Source organism: Mustelus asterias, chromosome 20 (genome assembly GCF_964213995.1).
Source record: "Mustelus asterias chromosome 20, sMusAst1.hap1.1, whole genome shotgun sequence".
In the NCBI taxonomy this organism is placed as follows: Eukaryota; Metazoa; Chordata; class Chondrichthyes; order Carcharhiniformes; family Triakidae; genus Mustelus; species Mustelus asterias.
The window spans coordinates 70347550-70362138 of NC_135820.1; the positions used below are offsets into that span (position 1 = coordinate 70347550).

Below are 14589 nucleotides of genomic sequence, written 5' to 3' on the forward strand. Positions count from 1 at the left end.
GGCGCATACGGTCAGGATCAGGGCCAATGACCCCGTTTTCCACTACGTAACCCAGGATGGCGAACCGGCGCGTACGGAATACACACTTCTCCCTGTTGTAGGTCAAATTCAGGCGAGATGCAGTGCGTAAAAAGTTCTGGAGATTTGTGTCATGGTCCTGCTGATCACGGCTGCAGATGGTGACATTATCCAGGTACAGGAAGGTAGCCCGCAGCCCGTTCTGGTCCACCATTCGGTCCATAGCACGCTGGAAGACTGAGACCCCATTGGTGACACCAATTGGAACCCTAAGAAACTGATACAGACGACCATCCGCCTCAAAAGCCGTGTAGTGTCGGTCCTCTGGGCGGATGGGGAGTTGGTGGTAGGCGGACGTAAGGTCTATGGTGGAGAACACCCGGTACTGCGCAATCTGATTGACCATATCAGATATGCGCGGGAGAGGATACGCATCCAGCTGCGTATATCGATTAATGGTCTGACTGTAATCAATGACCATCCGGGGTTTGTTCCCCCTCTTAACCACCACGACCTGTGCTCTCCACGGACTAACACTGGGCTGTATGATCCCTTCTTTGAGGAGCCGCTGAACCTCAGATCTGATGAAGATCCGATCTTCAGCGCTGTAACGCCTACTTTTAGTAGCGATGGGCTTGCAGCCTGGTACCAGATTCTTGAATAAAGAGGGTGTGGTGATCTTTAATGTAGAAAGATTGTATGCGGGGCGCTTTGGACAATTTGGAGACTGCAGCTGGTCCCCTACTGTCAGCGAAGGGAGTGGCCCACCGTACTGTAGGATCACACTCTTCATGTGGACCATAAAGTTTAGTCCGAGGAGAATTGGTGCGCAAAGATGCGGCAACACAGGGAGCCTGAATCGCTCGTAAATTGTGCCCTGCACTTTCAGAGTTACCACACAACGTCCTTGAACAGGGACAGACCGGGACCGTGATGCCATAGAAATTGTCTGTTTGGCAGGTTGAATCTGGAGTCCACACCTCTTTACAGTGTCAGGGTGAATAAAGCTCTCAGTGCTCCCGCTGTCAAACAGACAATAAATTGCACGACCATTTACCTGTATATCCATCATTGAACAGTCAAGCCTGTGGTGCTTAGCCTGGTTCAGGGTGATCGACGCCACCGTTGGCCCTTGAACGTCACTGCAGGCAGCTGAGGTCGATGCTGAGGACCCCTGCTGGTCGCTCCTGGTCGTCGTCGACCAAAATGGCCGCCCCCATGAATCGCACATGGTTGAGGGCGCCAAGCGTAGCGACTCCTGGTGGTCATCCTCTTCCGATTCCGTCGACCACAATGGCGTCGTCCTGGACTCGCACGTGGACGAACCCCGTGGGTACTTCGACGTCGATGGTGATGATCCCCGTTCTGAAGGGTCACAGGCTGCACTGCCGTTCTTGGGCTTTGATCTGCACACCTTCGCGTAGTGCCCCTTTTTACCGCATTGATTACAGACCACTGCTTTAGCAGGACACTTTTGTCGCCGATGCTTGGCTCCTCCGCAGAAGTAGCACCGCGGGCCGTATGGGGCTGCCGCCGTCGTTGGGTCTACATGGGAGCACGCCATAACACTGCACTTCGAGCCCGTGGGGCGAGGAGGGATTTGTGACTGCTCCTGCCACGTTGTCTCCACGTGGTCCGCCGGATACAGGACCAAGCTCTTCGACGCCGCCTCAAGCATTTCAGTCATTTCCATAGCTTGGGTCAGGTTGAGATTCCCCTTTTATGGCAGCTTGAGACGGATGTACGAAGACCCTACCCCTGCCACAAACGCATCTCGGGCGAGGTCATACATATACTGCTCAGCCGACACAGCTTTGCAGTCGCAGCCCCTGGCAAGCTGCAAGAGCTCATTGGCGTAATCCTCCATGGTTTCGCCCGACTGCCGACGTCGTGTAGCGAGGAGGTAACGAGCGTGGATCTCATTGGGAGGTTTCGTGTAGCGCTTTTTCAAAAGCTCGAGGGCCCTCGGGTAAGTGGTGGCCGCACGGATCGCGAGGTAGACAGTGTCGCTTACCCTCGCATGGAGGACCCGGAGTCTGTCGTCATCTGTGATGAACGCTGCGGAGGCTGCCAGGTAGTCCTCAAAACACTTCAGCCAGTGGTCGAAAGTGTTAGAGGCGCCCACCGCACGTGGATCCAGCGTCAGACGCTCTGGCTTTAAGATTTGTTCCATACTCTCCTTTCCGTCGAGAGCTTAGTGTTAGGCAATAAAATTGATGCACGTCAATTGAACTCAAGACACAAGGCTTCGGTAACTGAAGGCTTTTATTGCCTAACAATGGAACTACTAGAACGCAAGTACACCATCCCAGACTGACGAGGTCCCGCCCGAGCAGGGGGTCTTATACCTCTCCCAGGAGGCGGAGCCCGACTGGGATGTGCCACAACAGTAACAACCACAGGTGTATTAATCCCACCCTAGCCCAACAACAACATTAGAACAACCCCACAGTGGGAACCAACGATGGTTCACCACAACCCCTCTCTCTGTGCTCCTGCTCTCTCTCTCTCTCTCTGTGCTCCTGCTCTCTCTCTCTCTCTCTGTACTCCTGCTTTCTCTCTCTCCGTTCCTGCTCTCTCTCTCTCTCTCTGCGCTCCTGCTCTCTCTCTGTGCTCCTGCTCTCTCTCACTGTGCTCCTGCTCTCTCTCTTGATCTGCGCTCCTGCTCTCTCTCTCTCCGTTCCTGCTCTCTCTCACTGTGCTCCAGCTCTCTCTCTCTGCACTCCTGCTCTCTCTCTCTGTGCTCCTGCTCTCTCTCTCTCTGTGCTCCTGCTCTCTCTCTCTGCACTCCTGCTCTCTCTCTCTCTGTGCTCCTGCTTTCTCTCTCTGTGCTCTTGCTCTCTCTCTCTGTGCTGCTGCTCTCACTCTCTCTCTCTGTGCTCCTGCTGTCTCACTCTCTGTGTTCCTGCTCTCTCTCTCTCTCCACTCCTTCTCTCGCTGTGCTCTCGGTCTCTCCAGCATCCCGCTCTCTCTCTATTGGTCTGTGCTGTCTTAAAGAGACGGGAAACCACATACACAACATGTCTGCATCTCAATCCGCCATCGGGACATTGAGATTTCGATTTCTGCAACATTAAGTATCCCCACACGCCATGTTTTCCACTCCTGTCGGCTCCACAAAATTCCCCCCGTTAACTCTGTTTCTCTCTCCACAGGTGCTGCCAGACCAGCTGGGTATTTTGAGCATCGACTGGTTTGCCTCTGCAGCAATTAACTTTAGTTTTAGAAAACCTATGGTATTCGCCTCAATTACTCACTGTCACAACGGGTTGCACATTCTGCTCACCAAAATGTTGCTGAACGTTCTTCCAGGGCTAATTTCTCAACATATTGAGATCCGATTATTGTGAAGGGACAACGAACCATGTGAAAAATAATCAGCAGTCTTCCTCCCATCGTGCTGCCTCTCACTCTCTGGCTCTCCCACTCTCACTCCAGCTGTCTTCAGCATCCTGGCCCTGGGGCTCCTGGCTGGTTCGAACTTATTGAACTTCGGAAATAACTCCTAGACTTCTCATTAAAAGATTCCTCACTCTGTAAAACTCTCAAAGCTGTTGTCATTTTCTTTTCGCGAGCACTTTATCAAACGCTACAGTGGAGCGAGTTTATAACATTTATTGAAGTGCGTGAGGCAATCGCATGTTCTTCAGTCATTGTGGCTATCAAACATCAGCACTGATAAACTCAGGGGAAATTGTTCCCCCTCGTTCTTTTGGAACGTGGTGCCTGACCTTGGGTGCCCTCATGCATCAGTCGCTGAAGGCAAGCATGCGGCTGCAGGCGGCAAAGAAGGCAAATGGCCTCCATGCCAAGGGGATTCAAGTCCAGGAGCCTTGTTGCAGTTATACAGGGCCTTGGTGAGGTCACAGCTGGAATATCCTGTTCAGTTTAGGTCTCCTTATCTGAGAAAGAATGTTCTTGCTGTAGAGGGCAGCGCAAACTACACCCACTATTTCTTTTGTCAGTCAAAAGGACAAGATCCGGAGAGAAAACTAGCTGGCGGAGATAGAGAGTTCCATGCCAGTTTTCTCACCACAGCTGACACACCAGGAGATTCTCGTACAATTCTGCCCATTGTATGTTTTCAAATAGAGTAAGGTAAAGTTAGGTATAGCTCTTGGGGTAAAGGGGATTAAAGGATAAGGAGGGAAGGCAGGATCAGGCTTTTAAATTGGATGATCAGCCATGATCATGTTGAATGGTGGAGCAGGCTCAAAGGGTCGAATGGCCTACTCCTGCTCCTATTTTCTGTTTCTGTGGTTCTTTAGCGATATTACGCCAGTGGACTGTGTTGGTTGCACTCCTTCGATTCACAGCACAACTGGTATGGGAAATAAAAAGTATACACTGGCTCAGTGAGACCTCAGTTGGACATTTTAAGTTGAGCTAAAGGAGTATACAGATCTGAGAGCATTTTATTTTATTACTCAATACCTGAAGTGATGGGAGGCTGTAAGAAAATATTTCAGATATTGATGAGGCTTTTGACGCACTCCATTGTTGAAGATGATGTCAGGTTTCGATACTCTCAGATTGACTGAGACAAGGAGGGAAGTTCTTCAGAATCGTTTTTGGTGAATTCTTGTGCTTGTTATATTAAAGAAGGAATTTGCTTTAATTGGCACTTCACCACATTCTCAGCAATTCTGCATTTCTACGGCCAACTGATTACTTTTGGAGTGCGGCAAGATCTCACAAACACCAATTTTTTTTCTATTACTTTATGGGATGTGGGCGTCGCTGGCTGGGTCAGCACTTATTGCCCATCCCTGAGGGTATTCGAGAGTCAACCACGTTGCTGTGGATTGGGAGTCAGATGCGGCCCAATTAGGTGGATACAGAGTAATCTTAGAATCTTAGAATCCCTACAGCACAGAGAGAGGCCATTCGGCCCATCGAGTCTGCACCGACCACAATCCCACCCAGGCCCTACATATCCCCCATATCCCTACATATTTACCCACTAATCCCTCTAACCTACGCATCCCAGGACACTAAGGGCAATTTTAGCATGGCCAATCAACCTAACCCGCACATCTTTGGACTGTGGGATGAAACCGGAGCACCCGGGGGAAACCCACGCAGACATGAAGAGAATGTGCAAACTCCACACACAGACAGTGACCCAAGCCGGGAATCGAACCCAGGTCCCTGGAGCTGTGAAGCAGCAGTGCTAACCACTGTGCTGCCCTTTATTTGTTCTTGACGATGTCAGGCAAGGGAATAGGATTCATCAGAGCACCAGGAGAACTCTTTGGTAACCTTCTAATTTAGGGGAGGTGGTGGCTTCGTGGTATTGTCACTGGACTAGTAATCCAGAAACCCATCATAACGCTCTGGGGACCCGGGTTCGAATTCAGTAAAAACCTGGAATTAAAAGTCTACTGATGACCATGACACCATCGTCGATTGCTATAAAAACCCATCTGGTTCACTGATGTCCTTTCGGGAAGGAAATGTGCCGTCCTTACCTGGTCTGGCCTACATATGACTCCAGACCCACAGCAATGTGGTTGACTCTTAACTGCTTCGGGCAACGAGGGATGGGCAATAAATGCTGGCCAGCCAGCGACGCCCATGTCCCACGAATGAATATGAAAAAAAATGTTGTTGACTCTTAACTCACCTCAGGGATGGACAATAAATGCTGGCCCAGCCAGCGATGCCAAAAGCCATGAAATAAAAATTGAGATATGAGGATCTTTATATCTGCCTTAACAGGTGGAGACGTGCTTTAATGTTACATCGGAGTTGCTGCAAATAGTTTGCACTCAGAGCTGTCACGTTGCAGTCATCAGAGAGCAAATACTTTAATCTGATCAATTTAGGTTTGAACCCAGCGACTGGAGATGAAAGGACAGTATTCTAAATAACTCCACATCCCCCTTTCGCAGCAGTCCCCCGAGAGAGAAGAAAGTTTTATTTCAGAGTTGGAAAGCTGAAAGGGCATTGGATGAACATGATTGGTGTAGGGCCCTTTCAACGATGGTTTTCATTTGCATCCGATAAAATGAAATGATCTCTGGAGCGTGCTATCACTATAACTCACAGACAGTGAGAGATGAAACAGATGACACACAGATGAACCTCATTACAGCGGTTGGACCTTTCTTGGCCAAGCTACAATAGCTATCATCATTCAAGGTTTATATTACTGATGTTGCTGCTAATTCCATCTGCAGATAAAAGAATCGAAGCCTAGAAATGATTCCTCCAAGATGATAGGGAACTGGTTATCTAGAAGTAGACCATCCAACCCATTGAGTCTGCACCAACTTTCCAACAGACCATCTCATCCAGACCCTAACCCTGTAACCCTAGGTATAAACCCTGCTAATCTGTCTAACCTACACATCCTGGGACACTGAGGGACAATTTAACATGGCCAATATGTTTGCACAGGCTCCCCGTATCTGTTTATTTATTTATTAGTCACAAGTAAGCTTACATTCACAAAGCAAAGAAGTTACTGTGAAAATCCCCGAGTCGCCACATTCCTGCACCTCTTCAGGTACACTGAGGAAGAATTTAACATGGCCAATTCACCTAACCTACACATATTTGGACTGTGGGAGGAAATCAGAGCACCCGACGGAAACCCACACAGACACAGGGAGGATGTGCAAACTCCACACAGACAGTGACCCAAGCTGGGAATTGAATCTGGTTCCCTGGCACTGTGAGGCAGCAGTGCTGATCACTATGCCACCGTGCCGGGTTTCCTCCGGGTGCTCCGGCTTCCTCCCACACTCCAAAGACGTGCTGGTTATATTTGATTTGATTTGTTATTGTCACATGTATTAGTATACAGTGAAAATTATTGTTTCTTGCGTGCCATACGGACAAAGCATACCATTCAGAGAGAAAGAAACGAGAGAATGCAGAATGCAGTGTTACAGGTGGATTGGCCGTGCTAAATTCTCCCTCAGTGTACCCGAACAGATGCCGGAGTGTGGCAACTAGGGGATTTTCACAGTAACTTAATTGCAGTGTTAATGTAAGCCTAAATAGAAAATGCTGGAAAATCTCAGCAGGTCTGACGGCATCTGTGGGAAGAGAATAGAGCCAACGTTTCAAGTCTGGATGAGAGAGAGAGAGAGCAGGAGCACAGCGAGAGAGAGCAGGAGCACAGAGAGAGAGCAGGAGCACAGAGAGGGCAGGAGCGCCGAGAGAGAGAGCAGGTGCACAGACAGAGAGCAGGAGCACAGGGAGAGCAGGAGCACAGAGTGAGAGCAGGAGCGCAGAGAGAGAGAGCAGGAGCGCAGAGAGAGAGAGCAGGAGTACAGAGAGAGAGAGAGAGCAGGAACACAGAGAGAGAGAGAGCAGGACCACACAGAGAGAGAGAGCAGGAGCGCAGAGAGAGCAGGAGCACAGAGAGACTGACAGCACGAGCACAGAGAGAGAGTGCAGGAGCACAGAGAGAGAGAGCAGGAGCACAGAGAGAGAGAGCAGGAGCACAGAGAGAGCAGGAGCAGAGAGAGCAGGAACACAGAGAGAGAGAGAGAGAGAGCAGTAGCACAGAGAGAGAGAGCAGGAGCACAGAGAGAGCAGGAGCGCAGAGAGAGAGAGCAGGATCGCAGGGAGAGAGAGAGCAGGAGCACAGAGGGAGCACGAGCACAGAGAGAGAGCAGGAGCGCAGAGAGAGAGAGAAGGAGCGCAGAGAGAGAGCAGGAGCACAGAGAGAGAGAGCAGGAGCACAGAGAGAGAGAGCAGGAGCACAGAGAGAGAGCAGGAGCACAGAGAGAGACAGAGAGTTGGAGCACAGAACGAGAGAGAGAGAGCAGGAGCACAGACAGAAAGAGAGAGAGCAGGAGCACAGAGAGAGAGAGAGAGAGCAGGAGCACACAGAGAGAGAGAGCAGGAGCACAGCGAGAGAGAGAGCAGGAGCACAGAGAGAGAGCAGGAGCACAGAGAGGGCAGGAGCGCAGAGAGAGAGAGCAGGTGCACAGAGAGAGAGCAGGAGCACAGAGAGAGCAGGAGCACAGAGTGAGAGCAGGAGCGCAGAGAGAGAGAGCAGGAGTACAGAGAGAGAGAGAGAGAGCAGGAGCACAGAGAGAGAGAGAGCAGGAGCACAGCGAGAGAGAGAGAGAGCAGGAGCGCAGAGAGAGCAGGAGCACAGAGAGACAGACAGCAGGAGCACAGAGAGTGAGAGCTGGAGCACAGAGAGAGAGAGAGCAGGAGCACAGAGGGAGCACGAGCACAGAGAGAGAGCAGGAGCGCAGAGAGAGAGAGAAGGAGCGCAGAGAGAGAGGAGGAGCACAGAGAGAGAGAGCAGGAGCACAGAGAGAGAGAGAGCAGGAGCACAGAGAGAGACAGAGAGTTGGAGCACAGAACGAGAGAGAGAGAGCAGGAGCACAGACAGAAAGAGAGAGAGCAGGAGCACAGAGAGAGAGAGAGAGAGCAGGAGCACACAGAGAGAGAGAGCAGGAGCACAGCGAGAGAGAGAGCAGGAGCACAGAGAGAGAGCAGGAGCACAGAGAGGGCAGGAGCGCAGAGAGAGAGAGCAGGTGCACAGAGAGAGAGCAGGAGCACAGAGAGAGCAGGAGCACTGTGGTGAACCATCGTTGGTTCACCACTGGGGTTTGTTACCATGTTACTGTTGGGCTAGGGTGTTATTACTGTGGGGGTTGTACTATGTTGTTGGGTTAGGGTGTTTACCTGTTATAAGTGTTACCATGGCACATTCCAGTGGGGTCCCGCCTCCGGTGGCAGGGTATAAGACCCCCTGCTCCGGCAGGACCCCTTCAGTCTGAACTGGTGTATTCGTGTTAGTAGTTTCATTGTTACTGTATTAAAGCCTTCAATACTAAAGCCTTGATTCCATGTGCTCATTGACGCGCATCAATTTAATACAGTAAACAGAGAGTATGGAACAGATTCTAAAACCGGATCGTCTGACACTGGACCCACGTGCGGTCAGTGCAGCTAACACATTCGACCATTGGTGGAAGTGCTTTGAGGACTACCTGGCAGCCTCGGTAGCTATCACTACGGACAGTGATAGACTCCAGGTCCTCCACGCGAGGGTAAGCGACACGATTTACCTAGCCATTCGTGCAGCTCCCACTTACCAGGGTGCCGTCGAGCTCCTAAAGAATAGGTACATTACGCCACCCAACGAGATACATGCTCGTTACCTCCTCGCTACACGACGTCGGCAGTCGGGCGAAACCATAGAGGATTATGCCAATGAGCTCCTGCAGCTTGCCAGGGGTTGCGACTGTAAGGACGTCTCCGCCGAGCAGTACATGTACGACCTCGCCCGAGACGCGTTCGTAGCAGGGGTAGGGTCCTCGTACATCAGGCTTAAATTACTAGAAAAGGGGAAACTCAACTTGACCCAGGCAATGGGGATGGCCGCGAGGTTGGAGGCGGCGTCGAAGAGCTTGGCGCTGTACCCCGAGGACCACGTGCAGTCAACGTGGTTGGAGCAAGCTCAGCTCCCTCCTCGCCCCGCTAACCCGCGCTCCCAGATCGATTCGACGACGGCGGCAGCTCCAGGTGGCCAGCGATGCTATTTTTGCGGTGGGGCCAAGCATCCACGGCAACAGTGTCCGGCAAGAACGGCAATCTGCAACCAGTGCGGTAAAAAAGGCCACTACGGCAAAGTCTGTAGGTCCAGACCTAAAAACGGCAGTGCAGTTTGTAACCCTCCAGAACGGAGACCATCTCTTTCGGCGTTGCAGTACCCACGAGGTCCGACCACGTGCGATCTCAGGACGGCGCCATCGTGGCAAACAGAGGAGGAGGAAGACCACCAGGAGTCGCTGCGCTTGGCGCCCTCGCCCACGTGCGATTCATGGGGGCGGCCATCATGGTCCACGACGACTAGGAGCGACCAGCAGGGGTCCTCAGCATCCACATCGGCAGCATGCAGTGACGCCCAGGGGCCAACGGTGGCGTCGATCTCTCTGGATCAGACCAGGCATTACAGACTGGAACATTCTATGATGGAGGTAAAGGTTAGTGGCAGAACTGTGAATTGTCTGTTTGACAGTGGGAGCACCGAAAGTTTCATACACCCTGAAACTGCTAAAAGGTGTGGACTCCGGGTTCTCCCTGCCAAACAGACAATTTCCATGGCATCACAGTCCCGGTCTGTACCGATCCAAGGACGATGTATGGTAACTCTTGAGGTACAGGGCACAGTTTACGAGCAATTCAGGCTCCTTGTGCTACCTCACCTTTGCGCGCCAATTATCCTCGGACTAAACTTTATGGTCCACATGAAGAGTGTGATCCTACAGTACGGTGGGCCACTCCCTTCACTGGCAGTAGGGAACCAGCCGCAGCCTCCAAATTGCCCAAAGCGCCCCGCGTGCAATCTATCCATCCTGAAGATCACGACACCATCCCTTTTTAAAAATCTGGTACCTGGCTGCAAGCCCATCGCTACTAAAAGTAGGCGTTACAGCGCTGAGGACCGGATCTTTATTAGATCTGAGGTTCAGCGGCTCCTCAAGGAAGGGATCATACAGGCCAGTGCTAGTCCGTGGAGAGCGCAGGTCGTGGTAGTCAAAAGCGGGAACAAACCTCGGATGGTCATCGACTATAGTCAGACCATTAATAGATACACGCAGCTGGATGCGTATCCTCTCCCGCGCATTTCTGATATGGTCAATCAGATTGCGCAGTACCGAGTGTTTTCTACCATAGACCTTAAGTCCGCCTACCATCAACTCCCCATCCGCCCAGAGGACCGACAATATACGGCCTTTGAGGCGGATGGTCGTCTATACCAATTCCTCAGGGTTCCATTTGGTGTCACCAATGGGGTCTCGGTCTTCCAGCGTGCTATGGACCGAATGGTGGACCAGAATGGGTTGCGGGCTACCTTCCTGTACCTGGATAACGTCACCATCTGCGGCCATGACCAGCAGGACCACGACACGAATCTCCAACACTTTCTGCGCACTGCATCTCGCCTGAATCTGACCTATAACAGGGAGAAGTGCGTATTCCGTACGCGTAAGTTAGCCATCCTCGGATACGTGGTGGAAAACGGGGTCATTGGCCCTGATCCAGACCGTATGCGCCCACTCACTGAACTTCCCTTGCCCGCTAGCACGAAAGCACTGAGGAGATGCCTCGGGTTCTTTTCGTATTATGCACAGTGGGTCCCCAACTACGCGGACAAAGCTCGTCCGCTCATTAAGTCCACGACCTTCCCACTTACGCCGGAGGCCCAATTGGCCTTCAAGGTTTTGAAAAGCGACATCTCGAAAGCCACGATGCACGCGGTGGATGAATCCATCCCTTTCCAGGTGGAGAGTGATGCATCTGACTTCGCCCTAGCCGCCACACTAAACCAGGCAGGCAGGCCCGTCGCGTCTTTTTCCCGCACCCTTCAAGGCCCAGAGATTCGGCACTCAGCGGTGGAAAAGGAGGCTCAGGCCATTGTGGAGGCAGTCAGACACTGGCGCCATTACCTGGCAGGTAAGCGGTTCACCCTGATCACGGATCAACGATCCGTGGCGTTTATGTTCAATAACACGCAGAGGGGCAAGATCAAGAACGATAAGATCTTGCGGTGGAGAATTGAGCTCTCCACCTATAATTACGATATTATGTATCGTCCAGGGAAGCTCAATGAGCCCTCGGATGCCCTCTCGCGCGGAACATGCGCCATCATGCAGGAGGACCGCTTGAAGGCTCTCCACAATGATCTGTGTCATCCTGGAGTCACCAGACTCTACCACTTCATCAAAGCCCGCAACCTGCCCTACTCGGTGGAGGAGGTCAGGTCAGTAACTAGAAGCTGTCGGATTTGCGCAGAATGCAAACCACACTTTTATCGACCAGACCGGGCACATTTGGTCAAGGCCACTCGCCCTTTTGAGAGGCTGAGTGTGGATTTTAAGGGCCCCCTTCCCTCAACGGACCGGAATGTCTATTTTCTCAATATAATAGACGAATATTCCCGGTTTCCGTTTGTTTTCCCCTGTGCGGACACGTCAACTGCCACCGTCATCAAGGTTTTCAGTGAACTTTTTACCCTGTTCGGGTACCCCTGCTATATTCATAGCGACAGGGGCTCGTCGTTCATGAGCAACGACTTGAGGCAATTCCTGCTCTCATTCGGGATTGCCTCTAGTAGAACCACGAGCTACAACCCTAGGGGTAACGGACAGGTGGAAAGGGAGAATGCTACAGTCTGGAAGGCTGTCCTACTGGCACTGAAATCCAGGGGCCTTCCAGTCTCCCGTTGGCAGGAGGTCCTTCCAAATGCGCTCCATTCTATCCGCTCCCTCCTGTGTACGGCAACCAATGCTACTCCCCACGAGAGGATGTTCTCATTCCCTCGGAAGTCGTCCTCGGGGACCTCATTGCCAGCCTGGTTGACGTACCCAGGACCCGTCCTTCTGCAGCGCCATGTGAGGGCTCGCAAGTCCGACCCCTTGGTCGAACCGGTCCAACTCCTCCACGCCAACCCCCAGTATGCCTATGTGGCATATCCTGACGGGCGAGAGGACACTGTCTCCATTAGAGACCTGGCGCCCGCAGGGGACGTAGCAACTCCTGTCGCTCCTATTCCCCCAGTCACAAATCCACTACTCCTCATTACTTCCCCAGACGTGGCGCGGTCAGCACCGGGACCAGTGCATAACACTTTTACTCCCATGTACAGCTTGCCTGAGACTCGGAGATCGGCGCCACCATCATCACCACCACCACCACTACCACCAAACGTTCCAGGATCCCCTGCACCATCGCCTCACCAGGGCCGGCCGGCCCGGGAGTCCTTGAAGGGACAGCCACACGTTACTTGGAGAGAACCACTACAAGCACCTGCTCCGGTTTCGCAACCGGTGTTGAGGAGATCGCAGCGTCGGTGCGGTCCTCCAGACCGTCTGGACTTGTGAATCCTGTGATTTTTTTTTTTTTGTTATTGTCTGTTTTCGTCCACCCCGCCACCTTTTGTCTTAAAGGAGGGGTGAATGTGGTGAACCATCGTTGGTTCACCACTGGGGTTTGTTACAATGTTACTGTTGGGCTAGGGTGTTATTACTGTGGGGGTTGTACTATGTTGTTGGGTTAGGGTGTTTACCTGTTATAAGTGTTACCATGGCACATTCCAGTGGGGTCCCGCCTCCGGTGGCAGGGTATAAGACCCCCTGCTCCGGCAGGACCCCTTCAGTCTGAACTGGTGTATTCGTGTTAGTAGTTTCATTGTTACTGTATTAAAGCCTTCAATACTAAAGCCTTGATTCCATGTGCTCATTGACGCGCATCAAGCACAGAGTGAGAGCAGGAGCGCAGAGAGAGAGAGAGCAGGAGTACAGAGAGAGAGAGAGAGAGCAGGAGCACAGAGAGAGAGAGAGCAGGAGCACAGCGAGAGAGAGAGAGAGCAGGAGCGCAGAGAGAGCAGGAGCACAGAGAGACAGACAGCAGGAGCACAGAGAGTGAGAGCTGGAGCACAGAGAGAGAGAGCAGGAGCACAGAGAGAGAGAGAGAGAGAGCAGGATCACAGAGAGAGAGAGAGCAGGAGCACAGAGAGAGAGCAGGAGCACAGAAAGAGAGCAGGAGCACAGAGAGAGAGAGCAGGAGCACAGAGAGAGAGAGCAGGAGCACAGAGAGAGAGAGAGAGAGAGCAGGTGCACAGAGAGAAAGCAGGAGCACAGAGTGAGAGCAGGAGCGCAGAGAGAGAGCAGGAGCACAGAGAGAGAGAGAGCCAGTGCACAGAGAGAGTGAGAGCAGGAGCAGAGAGAGAGAGCGAGCAGGAGCACAGAGGGAGAGAGAGAGTTGGAGCACAGTGGGAGAGAGAGAGAGAGCAGGAGCACAGAGAGAGAGAGAGCAGGAGCACACAGAGAGAGAGAGCAGGAGCACAGCGAGAGAGAGAGCAGGAGCACAGAGAGAGAGCAGGAGCTCAGAGAGAGAGCAGGAGCACAGAGAGAGCAGGAGCGCAGAGAGAGAGAGCAGGAGCACAGAGAGAGAGAGCAGGAGCAGAGAGAGAGAGCAGGAACACAGAGAGAGAACAGGAGCACAGAGAGAGAGCAGGAACACAGAGAGAGCAGGAGCACGGAGAGAGAGAGAGAGAGCAGGAGCACAGAGAGAGAGAGAGCAGGAACACAGAGAGACAGAGAGCAGGAGCACAGAGAGGGAGAGCAGGAGCACACAGAGAGAGAATAGGAGCACAGAGAGAGAGAGAGTTGGAGCACAGAGGGAGAGAGAGAGAGAGCAGGAGCACAGACAGAAAGAGAGAGAGCAGGAGCACAGAGAGAGAGAGAGAGCAGGAGCACAGAGAGAGGGAGCAGGAGCACAGCGAGAGACAGCAGGAGCACAGAGAGAGAGAGCATGAGCACAGAGAGAGAGCAGGAACACAGAGAGAGAGCAGGAACACAGAGAGAGCAGGAGCACGGAGAGAGAGAGAGAGAGCAGGAGCACAGAGAGAGAGCAGGAGCACAGAGAGAGCAGGAGCACAGAGAGAAAGAGAGCAGGAGCACAGAGAGAGACAGAGAGTTGGAGCGCAGAGGGAGAGAGAGAGCAGGAGCACAGACAGAAAGAGAGAGAGCACAGAGAGAGCGAGAGAGCAGGAGCACAGAGAGAGAGAGAGCAGGAGCACAGCGAGAG

The 14589-nt window shown here is 52.4% G+C and overlaps 1 protein-coding gene across 1 annotated transcript in view; it reads left to right on the forward strand.

The window, feature by feature from the left end:
• The first annotated feature begins 3241 nt into the window (after positions 1-3241).
• plcg1 (phospholipase C, gamma 1) overlaps positions 3242-14589 on the forward strand; it is a 586083-nt gene continuing 574735 nt past the window's right edge. Inside the window, exon 1 of the mRNA XM_078236798.1 lies at positions 3242-3254. The gene's annotated coding sequence lies outside the window, so the exon portion shown is untranslated. The remainder of the gene's footprint in view (positions 3255-14589) is intronic.